The sequence below is a fragment of the Cydia fagiglandana genome, chromosome 16, assembly GCF_963556715.1.
Source record: "Cydia fagiglandana chromosome 16, ilCydFagi1.1, whole genome shotgun sequence".
Classification (NCBI taxonomy): Eukaryota; Metazoa; Arthropoda; class Insecta; order Lepidoptera; family Tortricidae; genus Cydia; species Cydia fagiglandana.
In genome coordinates, this window is record NC_085947.1 from 3,481,803 (window position 1) to 3,498,256 (window position 16,454).

Below are 16,454 nucleotides of genomic sequence, written 5' to 3' on the forward strand. Positions count from 1 at the left end.
TTCAAAGTAGGTTTAGGTTAGGTTAGAACTGCGACTCCACACATAAACGAATGGCTTTCAAAGTGGGTTTAGGTTAGGTTAGAACTGCGACCCCACACAGAAAAGAATGGCTTTTAAAGTAGGTTTAGGTTAGGTTAGAACTGCGACCCCACACAAAAACTAACGGCTTTCAAAGTAGGTTTAGGTTAGGTTAGAACTGCGACCCCAAACAGAAACGAACGGCTATCAAAGTCAAATATTACATATTGTAATAATTTTATGCGTAATAAATTTTATTAAATGCAATCCAAAATGAAATAAGAAAACCCGTAAAGAAATACCACGATATAAACTATATACGAAATAACTCGAGTGCCAATTAAAAGTCCTAGATTTAAATTTACTAGTATCAATTCTTCGACGCAGTGACTTGTCGATGAAATGAAAATACTTGAAACGTTGTCTTCGAAATAACATTCGATGAAATGTCTGTCGGCAATTCAAAGGTAAACCCTGCGACTCCACACATAAACGAATGGCTTTCAAAGTGGGTTTAGGTTAGGTTAGAACTGCGACCCCACACAGAAAAGAATGGCTTTTAAAGTAGGTTTAGGTTAGGTTAGAACTGCGACCCCACACAAAAACTAACGGCTTTCAAAGTAGGTTTAGGTTAGGTTAGAACTGCGACCCCAAACAGAAACGAACGGCTATCAAAGTCAAATATTACATATTGTAATAATTTTATGCGTAATAAATTTTATTAAATGCAATCCAAAATGAAATAAGAAAACCCGTAAAGAAATACCACGATATAAACTATATACGAAATAACTCGAGTGCCAATTAAAAGTCCTAGATTTAAATTTACTAGTATCAATTCTTCGACGCAGTGACTTGTCGATGAAATGAAAATACTTGAAACGTTGTCTTCGAAATAACATTCGATGAAATGTCTGTCGGCAATTCAAAGGTAAACCCTGATGTACCTTTATTCCTCTCTTTCGTACTATATTTTGCTTATTTATATATATACATATAGTGTCGCCTTGTGTCTATTCTCATATCCACTATTTACAATCCTGCACCAAATTAATTACTGTCTCTGTTTAGCCCAATGGTTGACTGGTAGAGAATGCCTCAAGGGGTTAAGTCCGCCAATTGTACTCTTTTTTTGTAAGTGCAATAAAGTATATTTCGGGGATCTCGGAAACGATTTCGATTGAATTTGCTATATGGCGGTTTTCGGGGGCGAAAAATCGATCTAGCTTGATCTTATCTCTGGGAAATCGCGCATTTTTGAGTTTTTATGTTTTCCGAACATAGCTCGGTATCCCAGATATTTTTAATAATTCTGGCAAGTAAAGAGCAAACAAATGTCATTCGAAAATTGAAACCTAATGGAACTCCTCATAACTTATAATTTTTAAGTTATTTAATTATGTAGGTATAGGTAGGTAATAATAATTTATCATTATATCAGCAATAGAAAAAATCACTCCTAACCCAAAAAAGATCAGACCTGTTTTAAAGGCTGTCTTCACTTTTCCCTTCGGAGTTAGTTTGAATGTCGATGGTCGATGGCGCGCCGTTGCGTGGGGTGAAACAATTGACAATCAGCGGCGGGCGAGTTCGCATTATATAGGTAACTTCTTCCAGGGATACGTCATTTAATGGTCTGTCAACGTGTCAAATCATATCGTAACACACACACACACACACTCATGTAATGCCCCAATACTCATAACAACCGCAAATGAAGGAAAATCAGTCACTTGGAATTATTTCACGAGATGGCCTGCTACACGGTCGCCGACAAGCCCCCAAACCGCGTGGCCTTGGTCTGTCCCGGACCGTGTAGACAGTTGTTACCAACAAAATTTCGTTTGACCTCCGGACGCCCTTGGCATGCGAGCGCGCGCCAGCGACCGCGGTCTGAGCGGTCGGTCCGGAACCGTGTAGCCGCCCGTCGCCGACCGCACTAGGCCATTTCGCTTGGAGGACGCGCCGTGTGCGCTCGTGTGGTTATAGCCATGCCATGGGTACTCAGTAGCATTTCTAAAAATTCATCAAATACTAGGACGAGCGGAGCCGTTCTCGGCTTCGTCGTTCGCGGCGTCAAGTGTGGACGTACAACGAACCTGCAACGATCACTTTCCTCGAACGTAGTTTTCCGCAGTGTGCTCGCGGCGCTTGGCGAATATGGACGATATTAATAATATTACAGCAGCCGTTGCTGTTGCAGCGGTTATCATAGCGGCAGTCAGCAAAAAAGGAAAAAGGCCAAGACGATGGGGAGCTACAAATCTATATAAAATGAGATCCAATCAACAAAATTTATAATCAATCTTCTTATTTTTTGGGTCCCATATCAATAGATTATTTTAATATAATTCAATTAATTGCAAGGAAGCATCTTCGGTCCACGTTTCCATGATGCTCGGCTCGAGCGACCGACGTCTGTCACTAAACACGTCCACGAGCGCACTGCGAGCGCGAAGCAAATCCCTTTGTGTTCGTCAAAAAACCGACAACTGGCGGAACGCAGCCGAGCACGAACAAAACGCTCGCAGCGCGCTTGTTCGTGGCTTGTAAGCCGGTCCACATTAGACGAATTGTGTTCGGCTCGTGCTCGGTTAGTGCTCGGCTCGCCTAGCGTAGACGCACCTTTAGCTTTTTATTCCATCTGCCATCACTCTGCAACATGTCCCGCCCAACTCCATAGTTTGGTAATGACGTATCCCACTCGCTCTTGGATCTTGGTGCGGCGCGCGGCGTAGCTTAGGCGAAAAATCCTGCGTAAAAATCTCAAAAATCGAAGTTTCGTACTCGACTGTTTCCTCCTCCAAAACTTAACCAATCGGAACCAAATTTGGAAACATAACGTATTATAAAATTATCTGTGTCGGACTGTTTTGATTTTTTTGGCTAACCGATATCAGTTTTGAATACCGCGCCTCTCATTGTGGCATAGTCAATTAGGCCATTTTGGCCATTTTTGAAGGGCTCTAATAGCGCCTTAAAAAACAAAAATATCAAAAAAAGCAAAACGGTCCGACACAGATATTGACAATATTAATCTGTGTTGAAAAAATCATTGCTCTAGCTTCAAAAACCACGGAGGAAAACGAGGAGTACGTTTGGATGGAGAAATGACCACTCCTGTTGGCTCATATGGCTGCGTTTCGACCAAAGCTATACACACACATCTTTGCTGAAAACGCAGCATTAGTATTCAGGTTAATACTTAATTCTGCAGTTTTAGGTATATTTACTGCATACGTGACCACTTCGCCGTTTTTCCGTAGTCAGTCCGAATTACCATTTGTGATAATATTATGTTTACTCACATGTCCACAATAATCATATAATGAGGTAATTTTAAACCAATCTTATTAAAATTGCGAATCGGTTTTTCCGTTTACCGTAACCACCCGTAACAGTTAAATTAAATATTAAAGGTAGAGGAAATCATTATCTGTAATTAAAATTATGTATACTGAACTGTAAGTACGTAATAAATATATTATCAGTTTATTTAATATTAAAATAATAGGTAATAACAATCTACACATTAGGCGTAGGGACAGAGACCACCCCTTCGATGCAATTAGTCAACGCAGGTCAACTTGTGGCGAGCTGGAGAGTAGCCACCCCACGTACGAGTGCTCCTGGGGATTTCTGTCACCCGAAGGGAGGTGGGTGGGGTAGGATTCTCTGCCTCTGTCACAGAATAAATAATAATACTAGGTACAGAAGACTCACTCTCTAACAAAACGCGTCTGTTACGATCAGCACAGATATGGCCGCTAGGTGGCGACAGCGCCACGCGCGGATGTAACAGATGCGTTTTGTTAGGGAGTGAGTCTTCTGTACCTAGTACTATTATTTATTCTGTGTCATGGTGGTGGTTTATTAGGCAAGCGTCCGGTTTTTTATCCCATAGCCTAGTATTTAAGTCCATCGTTTTCACTCAATAGCCTAGTTCATTTTAGATTCCACCAACTTCCAATGTCTCTACACCCTGGCGGGTGGGTAACAGCGGTTGCATTATAATTTTATTTTATTTAAATTTATCATGTATGGATCTTAGTTATCTGAAATAAATGTATTTTGTTTTTTTTGTTTTTTTATATTTATGATGAATAATGTGCAAAATGTTGAACATAATTAGAGTTACACATATTGACTCACGTTTATAGACAGCTATCGCGATTTAATTCTATGTATTCAAAACGCGAAAGTTTTGAATACTATATTTAGAGTTAGACCAGCAAAATAATTCTGCACCGATTTTGATAAGACACACAGTGCAAGTGTTATTTATACGTCATAATTTCATAGAAAATTGCACTGCGTGTGCTAAAAATCGTTGCAGACTTATCTTGGTCTAACTCTACCTACCTAAAAATACTATTAAAGGAAAACATCAAAAACAAATAACTGTTAATTATACAAAATATTTTTATAAATTTCCTTCTCCATTCCCTTGTTTAATTTCATGCACATTTTCTGTGTTATAAAATATAAACCAAAGATAATACAGGTTTTACCAATTATCCTTTTCAGATTTTTACCTCATCATTAAGTCATCATTACAAATAGTCCAAACAGGAGTCACCAAGTTCATTGACCTATGAATACTTACACTTTTATGCTGATAATTGTAACAACATACCTAGTATAAGCAGGCGTGGCTCACTCCGCGATTTCGTCGCTTTGCTACAGGTAGCTAAAAGTAGGTCCTACATCCGTTATTCCTGCTCAATTTTGGGGATTGCCATAAGCCGCGCGTGGCGCTGTCGCCACCTAACAGCCATATCTGTGCTGATCGTAACAGACGCGTTTTGTTAGAGAGTGAGTCTTCTGTACCTAGTACTATTATTTATTTTGTGCCCCAGGCTCTCATGAGCCGTGGCAAAATGCCGGGATAACGCAAAGAAGTAGATGAGTATAAGTGACAAGGTGTGACACCGCTACAACGCGATTGGTTGATGAGTTCTCATCACGCGCGCGATTGGTCGCAACTAGTTGCGTTAGACAGGTTAGACTGCACGATTGGCTCGAATTCGTGAGTGACACCGCTGAACTAGCAACATACTTAGTAGAGATGCACCGGATATCCGGTTACTATCCGGTATCCGGCAATTATTTTACTATCCGGCCGGATACCGGATAATGATCTTCTATACGGCCGGATACCGGATAGTAACATTGCTTGATTTCGGAGTAAACAAATTGGATTTAAGAAACAGACACGGTCATAATCGTACTTGTTTATTACTTTAAAATAATTTATTCATTCTACTGACTTGCACGCGCACTCATTTCGAACCTAGAAATGAGTCCGCGCGAACGTTTACTAGGAAACAGGTCAAACCTGCAGAATACGCAGATACGCACCTGAAAAACCGAAATCTAGGTATAGTTACGCTGGCCGAATATTCGGCGGCCGGATACCGGATATTCGGCCGATGGTCAGACCGAATATCCGGTATCCGGTCAAACAACTATCCGTTGCATCTCTAATACTTAGCGTCCGTAAGGCCAGTCTTTATATACATATAAGTCAATGACCCACACTGTCAACGGACAATTCGTAGATCTTATTGTAGAAATAGGGACCAAAGGCGAAGGCCACTTAACCTTTTGGACGCCAATGACCGATATATCCGCACCGCAGGTCCAACGTCAAAGACCGATTAATCGGTCACAGACCACAGAGCAACATAGACCTACGTGCATAAGCATAAAGTTCAATTTCAGTTTTGACACTTCGATGACGTGGCGTCCGAGTGACAGCTTTTGTGTTTGGCACGGTGTCGAAAATTTTAAGAGTTCTGTTGTACAGCATTTCATATAAAAAATAAAACAATACTAAATATAAAAACAAAGGTTTATTCTCAATTCCCGTACATCCACTTTTACTTACACAAGACACAAGTTTGACTATTTTGTTCTCAAACCTATTGAGCGAAAGTGGACCTTAGTGTCTATAGAATACAGTGCCACATACTCTAACCTGTAAAAATTAATATTTAAAACGAAGCTTAATTTTCCCTTAACTTTCATGCGGGATCAAATTGGCAGCTCTTAAGGTCCAATAAGAATTTTATTGGCATTCATTTGTATGTAGTCAGCTGCAGAGTTGGGTGACCTCCCTGGAAACAAATCTCAATACAGGGGGTCAGTTATCTCTGCATCTGACTATATAATATAGTCCTCCAATAATAACTTTTTAATGTAAAATGTTAGTTGATCTAAAAACTGGTCTACAATCGCTCAATTACTTTCATACGAGCCCAATCTTAAGCTAAAGGAAATAAAAAGTAATAACAATATGTTCTTTATCGACCACGGACCAAAATCACATCTAGATCATAGTCAAGTGTGGCTGGTCGTCACATGGGCCTGTTGTCCACAATATCCGGATTTAAGGTAACTTGGTCTACACCTATACTATACACGGTGTAACATGAGTAAACCGAATAATTTTAACAGCGTATTCCTGATCATATTTAGAGACAAAAATGTTTTATAAACTTTTTTTTAAAAACGCCTAGTTTCAGAGATAATATTAATTTAAAAATAAACAAGTTTTTGTTGTTACATAATGTAAAAGGCCTTTTTGATGGTAATGTTGCTGCTATGGGACGTAGTCTAAATATCCTTATTGATAGATGTCAAAAAGTGACAAGTAACACTTTGCAAAAAGGAGGTTTTACGAAAAAAAATGTAAAAATCAGTTTTAAGTAGCAAGTTTACCAATAACATTTATTTTTTATGAACAAATACATTCAAAAAATTGAAAAAACAAAACAAAAAAATGTATTTTTTTTGCCGAAATTGACCTAAACTTATATTACATTTTTTCTTTCTTTTGACCTCAGAAATGCGTGGTTAAAATTATTCGGTTTCCTCATGTTACACCGTGTATATAGTTTTAATTTTCATATTATTCCGACTTATCCCAACTGTCCTGCTCTATCGGCCCTAAATTCACACTTTCTTTCGCCCCTTTCTCGTCCAGCCGGCCTAGCCAAGGTTACAATCGCTATCGCTTCGACATCGAAAAGCATTATGTCTCTCTATCACTCTTCTATAGCGCGACAGTGACAGTTGCGTTTCGATCGCTACGGAGCGTAAGCGATTAACATCTTGGCTACGGGGCCTGCCGGCCTAGCCAAGGTTACAATCGCTATCGCTTCGACATCGAAAAGCATTATGTCTCTCTATTACTCTTCTATAGCGCGACAGTGACAGTTGCGTTTCGATCGCTACGGAGCGTAAGCGATTAACATCTTGGCTACGGGGCCAGCTTCGCTATCGAACACCTACATTTAGTATGAAAGGTCTAATTTGATGAACACTAATGTGTTATAGGCAGAGCTCGGCAGGGGTGAGCCATTTTGACGTCACTTATGTCAAGTGTAGATATTAATATAGATACACCTTACAAAGAAATATTAAAATAAAACTTTGTTAATTATAATTAAACTAAATGACAATGCCTTATGTACAAATAAACTTTAATAGTAGCATATGGATGGATATACATATTATTTGAAGAGGTTTACTAAAAAAGCTTGCTATAAAATTAATTTGTTTTAATGGCGACGTAAAGATCATAGCGGAAAGGCAGCCTAATAAAATAATTTATTTAGTTATTAAATTACACCACTATACAATCGAATGACAAGGCATGTCCATGTTGTGCAAACTCTGAAAACAGCTCACCCTCGCCGAGCTCTGGTTATAGGCCTCAGTCACCCTACACCATAGACTAGGAATCCTCTAGACAGAGTTTAGAGCAATTATTTCATGCAACCGATGATGCCAAAAATGCGGGGGTGCGCGGGACGAGGTGAGCGAAGTCCCGTGCCGGTATCGTCTTGGGTCGTCCCATTCGTTTTTCGTCAAGTTATTAAATTAGTCCTATTCTCCTTTCGTTACTCATTCTACATTCGTCACAATCGTCTGTGGCTTTCAATGTAGAATGAGTAACGAAAGCAGAATAGGACTAATTTAAGAACTTGACGAAAAACGAATGGCGCCGACCCAAGACGATACCCCCGTGCCGTGATTGGTCCGTTCAAAGACACGGACGTCACACAAAGACACTTTCGACTCGAACATGGAGTAAAATTACCGTATGCGTGGCAGAGGGGGTAGCGCGACTATGCTCAGTCTGGAGGATGTTTTGTCTGTGCCCTACACTATCTCCTAAGCGTCGGCGTCTAGTCAACTGTATCGAAAATGGCGTCGCTGCGCAGTTGCGCCGACGTTGCGTCGAGCAGCACCCATAGAGTTGACTAGACGCCGACGCTAAGGCCATATTCGCACGGAAGCTTTTTCAACGCGCGTTAAAAAAGCGTTTGAATGACACAAATGGATAACCATGTATGTATTCACACGACAGCGGTGGCGCTTTTTATCAAGCGTTGTTGGATTTTCGACTTTAAGCCTTGGTCGTTAAATCGAATTTAGAATGCGGACAGATTCAAGCGCTTTTTTAACGCGCGTTGAAAAAGCTTTCGTGCGAATGGGGGCTAAATGTGAAGGCCAGCCATAAAATAAATAACGTACTAGAGTTATTTTGATCCGTGATCTCCGGACATACAATATAACCGTCACACCTAAATACCTTGAACCAACATAGACAAGGAATGATAAGTTACTTAGGGTCACTTGCACCATCCCACTAACCCGGGGTTAAGCGGTTAAACCGTTAACCCAGTGTCAAGTTGTACTGGTAAACATGGTAACTCCAGGTTTAACCGGTTAACCCCGGGTTATTGGAATGGTGCAAGTGGTACTTACAGATTAGGTACCTAGGTTGTTACAATAATTGAGCCATATTGGATAGTGTTGCTTCAAATAAAAAAATAAATATTAAATGACAACTTTTTACATGTTTTACCACATTTGGAATTTTAGTTTTGAAGGCCAAGAACACCTAATGGCTCCTCTACACGATGGCCTAGCGCCGGCCACTCCAAGGGACGCATTTATGCGTTAGAGGGAGCAAGTGATATTGCTATCTCATTCTACCGCATGGCTACGCCCCTTGGAGTGGCCGGCGCTGGGCCATCGTGTAGGGGAGCCATGAGTCGTCATCACTAGTCGTGCCCACAGCGCCAGGGACAACTTAGTGTTATGGCGTACGCTGTCAAAGTAGCCTTGACACATTCAAGTAAAGCGGTATCCAGACGGGATGATCAAATCGACCGATTTGATCAGAAATGAAATTGGCGTCAATCTCCAATTTAATCACCAATTTTAGATTTATGGTGATATTAGAGCCCTCTAAATTGAAAAAAATGCCCCAGAACGAAAATACTGGCGTCACAAATTGGTATTCTTGCGGACGCACCTCATTTTATCAGTAATATCGGTCATTATCGTCGGTTGAATTCGGCGGCAAATTGGCGTTTGCGTCCGCACGTCCCGATTCGATCGGGTAATTTAATCAGATTGGCGAAAAATTTACTAGTCTGTATACGCCTTAACACGTTCCCTGTGCATGCATCATATGTGTAGCATTTTAGGGGTACATATGATACGTGCATGCACCACTAATGATGCACGACCCCATATAAACTTAAAGCACTGCAAAAATTTACACGTGTGAGCTAGGTCTTTTTAATTTGCATGCACATACTGGCTATGAACTTTTTGACAAAAAACATGTTGCACGTGAGGACTCAATTTTTGGTTCCTAGGTACACAGGGAACGTGTTCAGGTTTGCGTTAGTTGGCTTGCGTCCTTTACCTTGGCGTGTAAGGCCCACTTGCACCATTTCACTAACCCGGGGTTAACCAATTAAACCTGGTCACCAGTACAAATTGACAATAGGTTAACGGTTTAACCGCTTAATCCCGGGTTAGTGGAATGGTGCAAGTGGGCCTAAGTGACGTTTTTGTTTATGAGAGCGTTCAAAAGGTTAAAGCAAAACGGTTTCTGAATAAATATGACGTTTCCAAGCTAAAAGTCCCACTTGTCGCTTGAAATAAGGACGCTTTTACAGGTTATTCGTACAAAGATACAAGCAAATCTCGTCCTTATGGTAAGCGAGAAAGTGGAACCTTTGACGAGGCTTCGACACAAATGATATATATATATATATATATAATTAATTACATAATATCATGTTCAATGTGACTTCATAAGGAACTGCGAGGACGGTAAACATAATTCATAATTGTGCCATTCTCAACCAAAACCTTATTGCTGGTTGTCAATAAGGCGCTATTTCCTTATAGCTTCAATTTAAAATCAACCTAATCGCCTATCGACAATGTTATACCTTTTGGTTGAAAACGTCACAATTCGTCATGGGAAAATCCATTGAAAAGGTATCTTAGGCGAACTTTGGGCTACAGTGGAACCTGGATAATTGCAATCTCAAGGGACCGGCCAATTTTTGTCAATTAACCAGGTTTTTCATTTAAGCAGGTCGTGTCAATTAACGAGGTTCAAAAAATCTTTGTGTCAGTTATAGAGGTTTTCATTAATAGAGGTTGCGTTCTGACAAATTTCTTTTATGGAGGTGCAAATAACCATTTTAAGTAGATTTACACGCTTACATTCTATATATGCTTCCGTCTATACTTGCACTTTTACACTACATTAATTACCACTTTATTTTTTTATCATTTGGGTTTAAAAAATTCCCTTGAATTGTAGAAGAAAGTTTTATTAGAATGTAAAAAGCATACTTTGTTTTTATTGATCAAAACTATTTCACCTACTACAGGCTGTGATAGATACCCAATAAATAAATTAAATTCTGGATGGAGATATAAATAAAATGATCATTGCTATTAAAATATTGTTTCTGCTGTATACAACTACATTATTTCAATTACAGAGGTAATAAGCAAAACTCGTTTCAATAATAGAGGTAAAAACAAGAACAAACATAACGGATTTTTTTAGCACAGTGTCAATTATAGAGGTCTTAAGTTGCGATGTGGTCAATTATAGAGGCAAAATTACGAAAAGCACTAAACTCTAAATTGCAATTATAGAGGTTCCAAAATTTCAATTATAGAGGCCTTTTGGTCTCAAGGGACCGGGACCGGACTTTTGGTTGCAATTATTGAGGTTTTCCATTTATCCAGGTGCCAATTAACCAGGTTTCACTGTATTATAGATTACATAACAGGGTGCCTAGCCAAGGTGATAATCGCTTGCGCTACGACAACCAAACGCTTTGTATCTCTATCACCCTTCCATATTAGTGTGACAGTGTCAGTTGCGTTTCGATCGCTACAGAGCGTAAACGATTGGTATGTTGGCTACGCACGCATAGCCAATAAAGCATGAGTTCGAGTCTCACCCGAGACAGTGAGTTTTTCTAATTTTCTTTTATTTCTAAGACCGTTTTGGTAATAAGGAATTTTAAATATCTTTTCAATGAATTCTCGGGACATTGTATAAGCATAATATATAGAGAAAGCAACAAAACTTCAACACACCGTTTAAAATAATACTAAAAACCTAAGTCCGTCTGTACCGGCCCTAAAAACTCGGAATAAAGAGTCGATTTTAAAGTAAATCGTGATCATAATAATTACAGTAATACCCTCAAATGAGATAATTTAGATTAGAATTAAAAAAAAAATAAGATAAAAAATTCATATGCATGAAAATTGATTTACACATAATTTTGGGTTCTAAATACACATTCAAATCTTTATTTATTCGAAATACATTACCATGTTCTATTCCAGCCATATTGTAAGTATGTATGTATATAAATTCTTAACAACTATTTCACCATAAGGTGCAAATTTGTTTTGTAATAAATCATCAACAGACTTTCTAGAAATGAGGCGCCTCGGTTGTCAGAAAATAACTTTTGGCACTGGTCCCACCGCGAGCTAGTAAAGTAAGCTATGAGCTATCAGCTATAAACACGAACAAAAGATAAGCACTCCCGTGTAAATAAAAGAGACACGGCGATATTTATAGCTCACCGCTGGGCGAGTAACTATAAATATCGCCGTGTCTCTTTTATTTACACGGGAGTGCTTATCTTTTGTTCGTGTTTATAGCCGATAGCTCATAGCTTACTAGTTAGCTCGCGGTGGGACCAGTGCCTTAATTTTGATAGAGCCTTCTGTAAGGTCAATATGGGGCATTATCTATGAAAAGGGACCTTATTGTCGATGGCGCTTACGCCACACCACAGAGCGTCGCGCGGTATTGTATTCATATCGGAGCTTCGTTAACAATGGCGTAAGCGCCATCGACAATAAGGTCCCTTTTCATAGATAACGTCACATATTATGAATATGAGAAAGAAATACATTAAATCAGATGTTGCCAACGTACCTAGACAGCAAAACGGCAAATATACACAGAATGCTCAGATATTTAAAAAAAAACCGACGAATTGAGAACCTCCTCGTTTTTTAAACTCGGTTAACAAATATCTGAAATTGAATGTTTGTACTTAAATACAGAAAATTATTATAAAAACCGGGTCACGCCATTTCTTCACTCTGACGCCACTTTGGAAAAATAAAATGCAACAGTGAACTTAACAAAAATATATTACCTTAAATATACCTACTTTGAATTTTGACCTTTAACCCTTTCGTTGGCAATGTATCTTAAGCCTTTATAAGGCAGAGGGAATATATTTCCCACCTGATTTTGAACTTTATTTCAAAGTGATAGGGTTCAATTTTGCATAATTCCTGATACCCTTATGGCTTATAGTAGAGGGTTAAAATATGCGTGGTGTTTTTTTCTTGTTTTATTTAGCCGTAAACATTGAGTTATTACTTATTATTACTATAGAGAATCCATACTAAACAATGAAATTGTCGCAAACGCAACCTGTACCAAGCGACGCAAACGTCGTAACCGCCGTAAAATGCATGGCGCTTACGCGGTTACGTTAATTTAGGTTATTATTACTAACGTATAGAACCGACACACAGAACCAGTATTTCGCGGCATGAGTTGATGTTGTTTTCACAACAAACCATATCGTCGGGTGACAAGCAAAAGTCACTAAGTACTATCAAAAAATTAAAGTAACAATGCACTTTACACTTGTAACACGGTTTATTGTCCCATAATTTCAATGGTTAGTGACTTTTGACGATATAGAAGCGGAGCGTGAATCTCGCGACCTAAATCAATTTTACGGCGCTTACGAAGTTTTGGTCGCGTGGTACGGGTTGCCATTGCGACAATTTGATTGTTTTATATGGATTTCCAAAAAGTAACGCCTAGATTCTATTGCGATTTTTTGTGTCAAGAAAAGGGTTAAAGGCGTATTAGTTACATTTAAGGCCCTACAAATCCTTATAAAGTAGACTGAAAAAAGACCTTAAGGTGGTTCGCCTAGGTTACTCAAAACTTAACTCTCGCTAGATGGCACCACTTTTGCAAAATTTCAGATTTTATTTTTTTGTGAAATGGTCTTGGTATTTGTATACTTAAAAGTATGTTTCGCGCACTCTTTAAGTAAATATTGAACTATTAAAATAAACATTGAATACTTCATTGTGCAAAAACCACCTTTTTAATTCGACGGAGTGTTGCTGTCACGCTTTTTCCTACTATTACTCACACATGCAAACAGTGTTTCCGTGATCCTTGTAGTAGACAATTTCACACAACGTAAGTATGTTGCAATAGCGTAACGGTATGTTCGTGGAAATACGTGCAAGAGGATTGGGGTTCAAGACTGGTGCGAGTAGGTAATTTCTTTTTGTTTCTCCTTTGTGTTATCTTACCTTTAAACGAGCAATTATTATATATATAATTATTTATTTATATATTTGGATGGTATCAGAAACGGCTCTAACGATTTCGATGAAATTTGCTATAAGGGGTTTGATCTCTTAGCTAGGTCTGATCTATGAGAAAACGCGCATTTTTGAGTTTTTATGTTTTGTAAGCTTTGGTCGGTCTCCGAGATATTCAATCTTCTTCCTCACGTGGGGTCCGCTTGGCAATTAATCCCAGAATTGGCATGCGCACTAGTTTTTACGAAAGCGACTGCCCTGACCTTCCAACCCAGAGAGTAAACTTATTTGGATTAGTCCGGTTTCCTCACATTGTTTTCTTTCACCGAAAAATAGGTATCGGTATATAAATAGGTATCAAATGCTATTTCGTACAAAAGTTCGAAAAATCATTGGTACGAGCCGGGGTTCAAGTTATAATTTACTTATCTGGTTGTAACTATAGTTCGTTTTTTTTAGCATTAGAAAGAACTTGCAAGAAGGTAAGCGATCTTGACATGTCTTTTAATTCAAAAACGCTTTTTAAAAATCAAAAACGATTACTTATGAAAGCAGAAGAATATAAATGATGGTATTAGATTTATAATTGTTACATATTTGCCGTAACTTATTTTTAAAATGTGTTTTTCAATTAAAAGACACGTCAAGATTGTTTACCTTATTTCTAATGCTAAAAAAACAAACTATAGTAATAATTGTGTTTTTCATTTATAGACAAAATCCATTATTTTTAACCACAGGAAATTTTATACACTTCCTTTTTATTGCAGTGAGGATGTCCTGATTGTAAAAATCAGAGAGATTAGGTAGAGTATAATTTCTAATTATCTTTGTAAAAATAATAGATGATACGTGTAGCCCATACTTAATCAATCGATTTATGATAATAAGAAAAATTAAATAAAAATAACAAAACAATACGAAATTTAGGTGTAACAAAAATACAAAAAGTTATGTTCCAGCATACAATGACTGGGGATCGAACCGGGAATCTTCCGTTTGCAAGCAAAAAAGCGACTGTTTGCATAACACGCCATGATAGTTCTTAGCTAAGCTGACGAACTTCGGGTACTTATTCTCGCTTAGGTCAATTAACTACCTGTCAAATATCAGTGTCAACAAAATTGGACTAAACATGACAGCACTCCAAATTCGAGCCGTGGTCAGCCCGGCAACGTCGGAAATGGTATGGCAACGTCGCAAATGTATCTGTACACGACATTTGTGACACACACATACGTAAAATTGATGAAAAGTTAACTATGATTTTTGCATGATTTCTGTATGAAACATTGTTTTCCTGTTAATTTCGCGCAAACGAATATTCGAAAGAAGATAAATGCGGAAATATTTATTTACTAATAGTGTGTAGTTACTTAATGAGCTTTGATTGAATTTTGTATGAAAAGCGAACCACCTTAAGTATAACGCAGTGTATTGATTAAAAACGAGTCGAACTGTACATAACGATGATAAATAATATGTCGGTAATTATCAACGGTTAATAAAATAGTGACTATTTTGTTGATGATTGTTTCATCATTTTCAGAGCGACCATTATGCAATGGAAAACTGTTCTGTAATGGCGCGTTTATACCATCTGACGGTCAGCATGAGTTGCGATCTCGCGCGCGACTCCATATATCAATAGCGACTTCAAGTATGGACTCGCGCGCGAGAACGCAACTTAAGCCCGATTTAGACGATGCGAGAACTCGCATGCGAGTTTCATACCATTGCGGATTATGATTGGTCGGTTGAATTGGACGTAATCCACAGTCCGCAATGTAACTAAAATCGCAAGCGAGTTCGCGCGCCGTCTAATTCAGCCCTTATGCTAGACCGCCTGGGCTCTTTCTATTATGTTGTAAATTTTTTTGACAGATTTCAATAAAATTTGGTTGATAGACTTCGCTATTATTTTACCGTATGTCCTATCTCTGAGTTACGAATTCGGATAAAACCTCTCGAGCGTCACATTAAAAAACGCCATACAGATTTTTCAATGTTTGTAAAAATGTTGCATTAGAACTGAATGCGACGGCTAACTTCTAATATCGTTGTTGATAAATAATTCCTGTACTTATTCAACTTTAGAGTAGAGACACAATAAAAGCGTATAATCTAAATATATAAAACAGTCGTGTCACATTGACAATACAGTCTACACTGAAATTTAAAAGTTTATATCAAGTACATATCAAAATCATCAGTTTCTTCAAGGTTTTTTTTTAGCTTGACTTCGTGCGCGTAAGTCACATTCACTCATTCATTCATTCAATACTGTTTTTGGGATTAGTACTCTGTGTACCTGTGTGGGTAATCGTTCATCTCAACTCTATTGGCGAGATATATACGATTTTTTTTAGAAATTGTAGGGTTGAAAACGGGGTAGTTGTCTATAATAAGTTGATTTTACGTCAGGAGACTTGCATAAGACATTATATGTGACGTTCCACGGTAAAAGGAACCTTATGGCGGCCGGCACTTACGTCACATAGTGCCGCAATAATATTGGAGCGGCGTTAATAATAGCGTAAGGTTAATAATACCCGTGGGATGTCACATATTGTGTATAATAATAATGTGAGCTAAACTAGCGCCGCGTAATGTCATCTGGCACCCCACATCTATTGATAAAATAGTTGTCTTGAAAATCGGGATCTAATCAAAAATACGTTTCTATATGTCTCTACTCTGGGCTATAA

At 38.5% G+C, this 16,454-nt stretch overlaps 1 long non-coding RNA gene across 1 annotated transcript in view; it reads left to right on the plus strand.

Moving 5' to 3' along the window:
* The window catches only part of LOC134671797 (uncharacterized), a 498,925-nt gene that overhangs the window by 215,204 nt on the left and 267,267 nt on the right, over positions 1-16,454 (plus strand). The window lies entirely within an intron of this gene.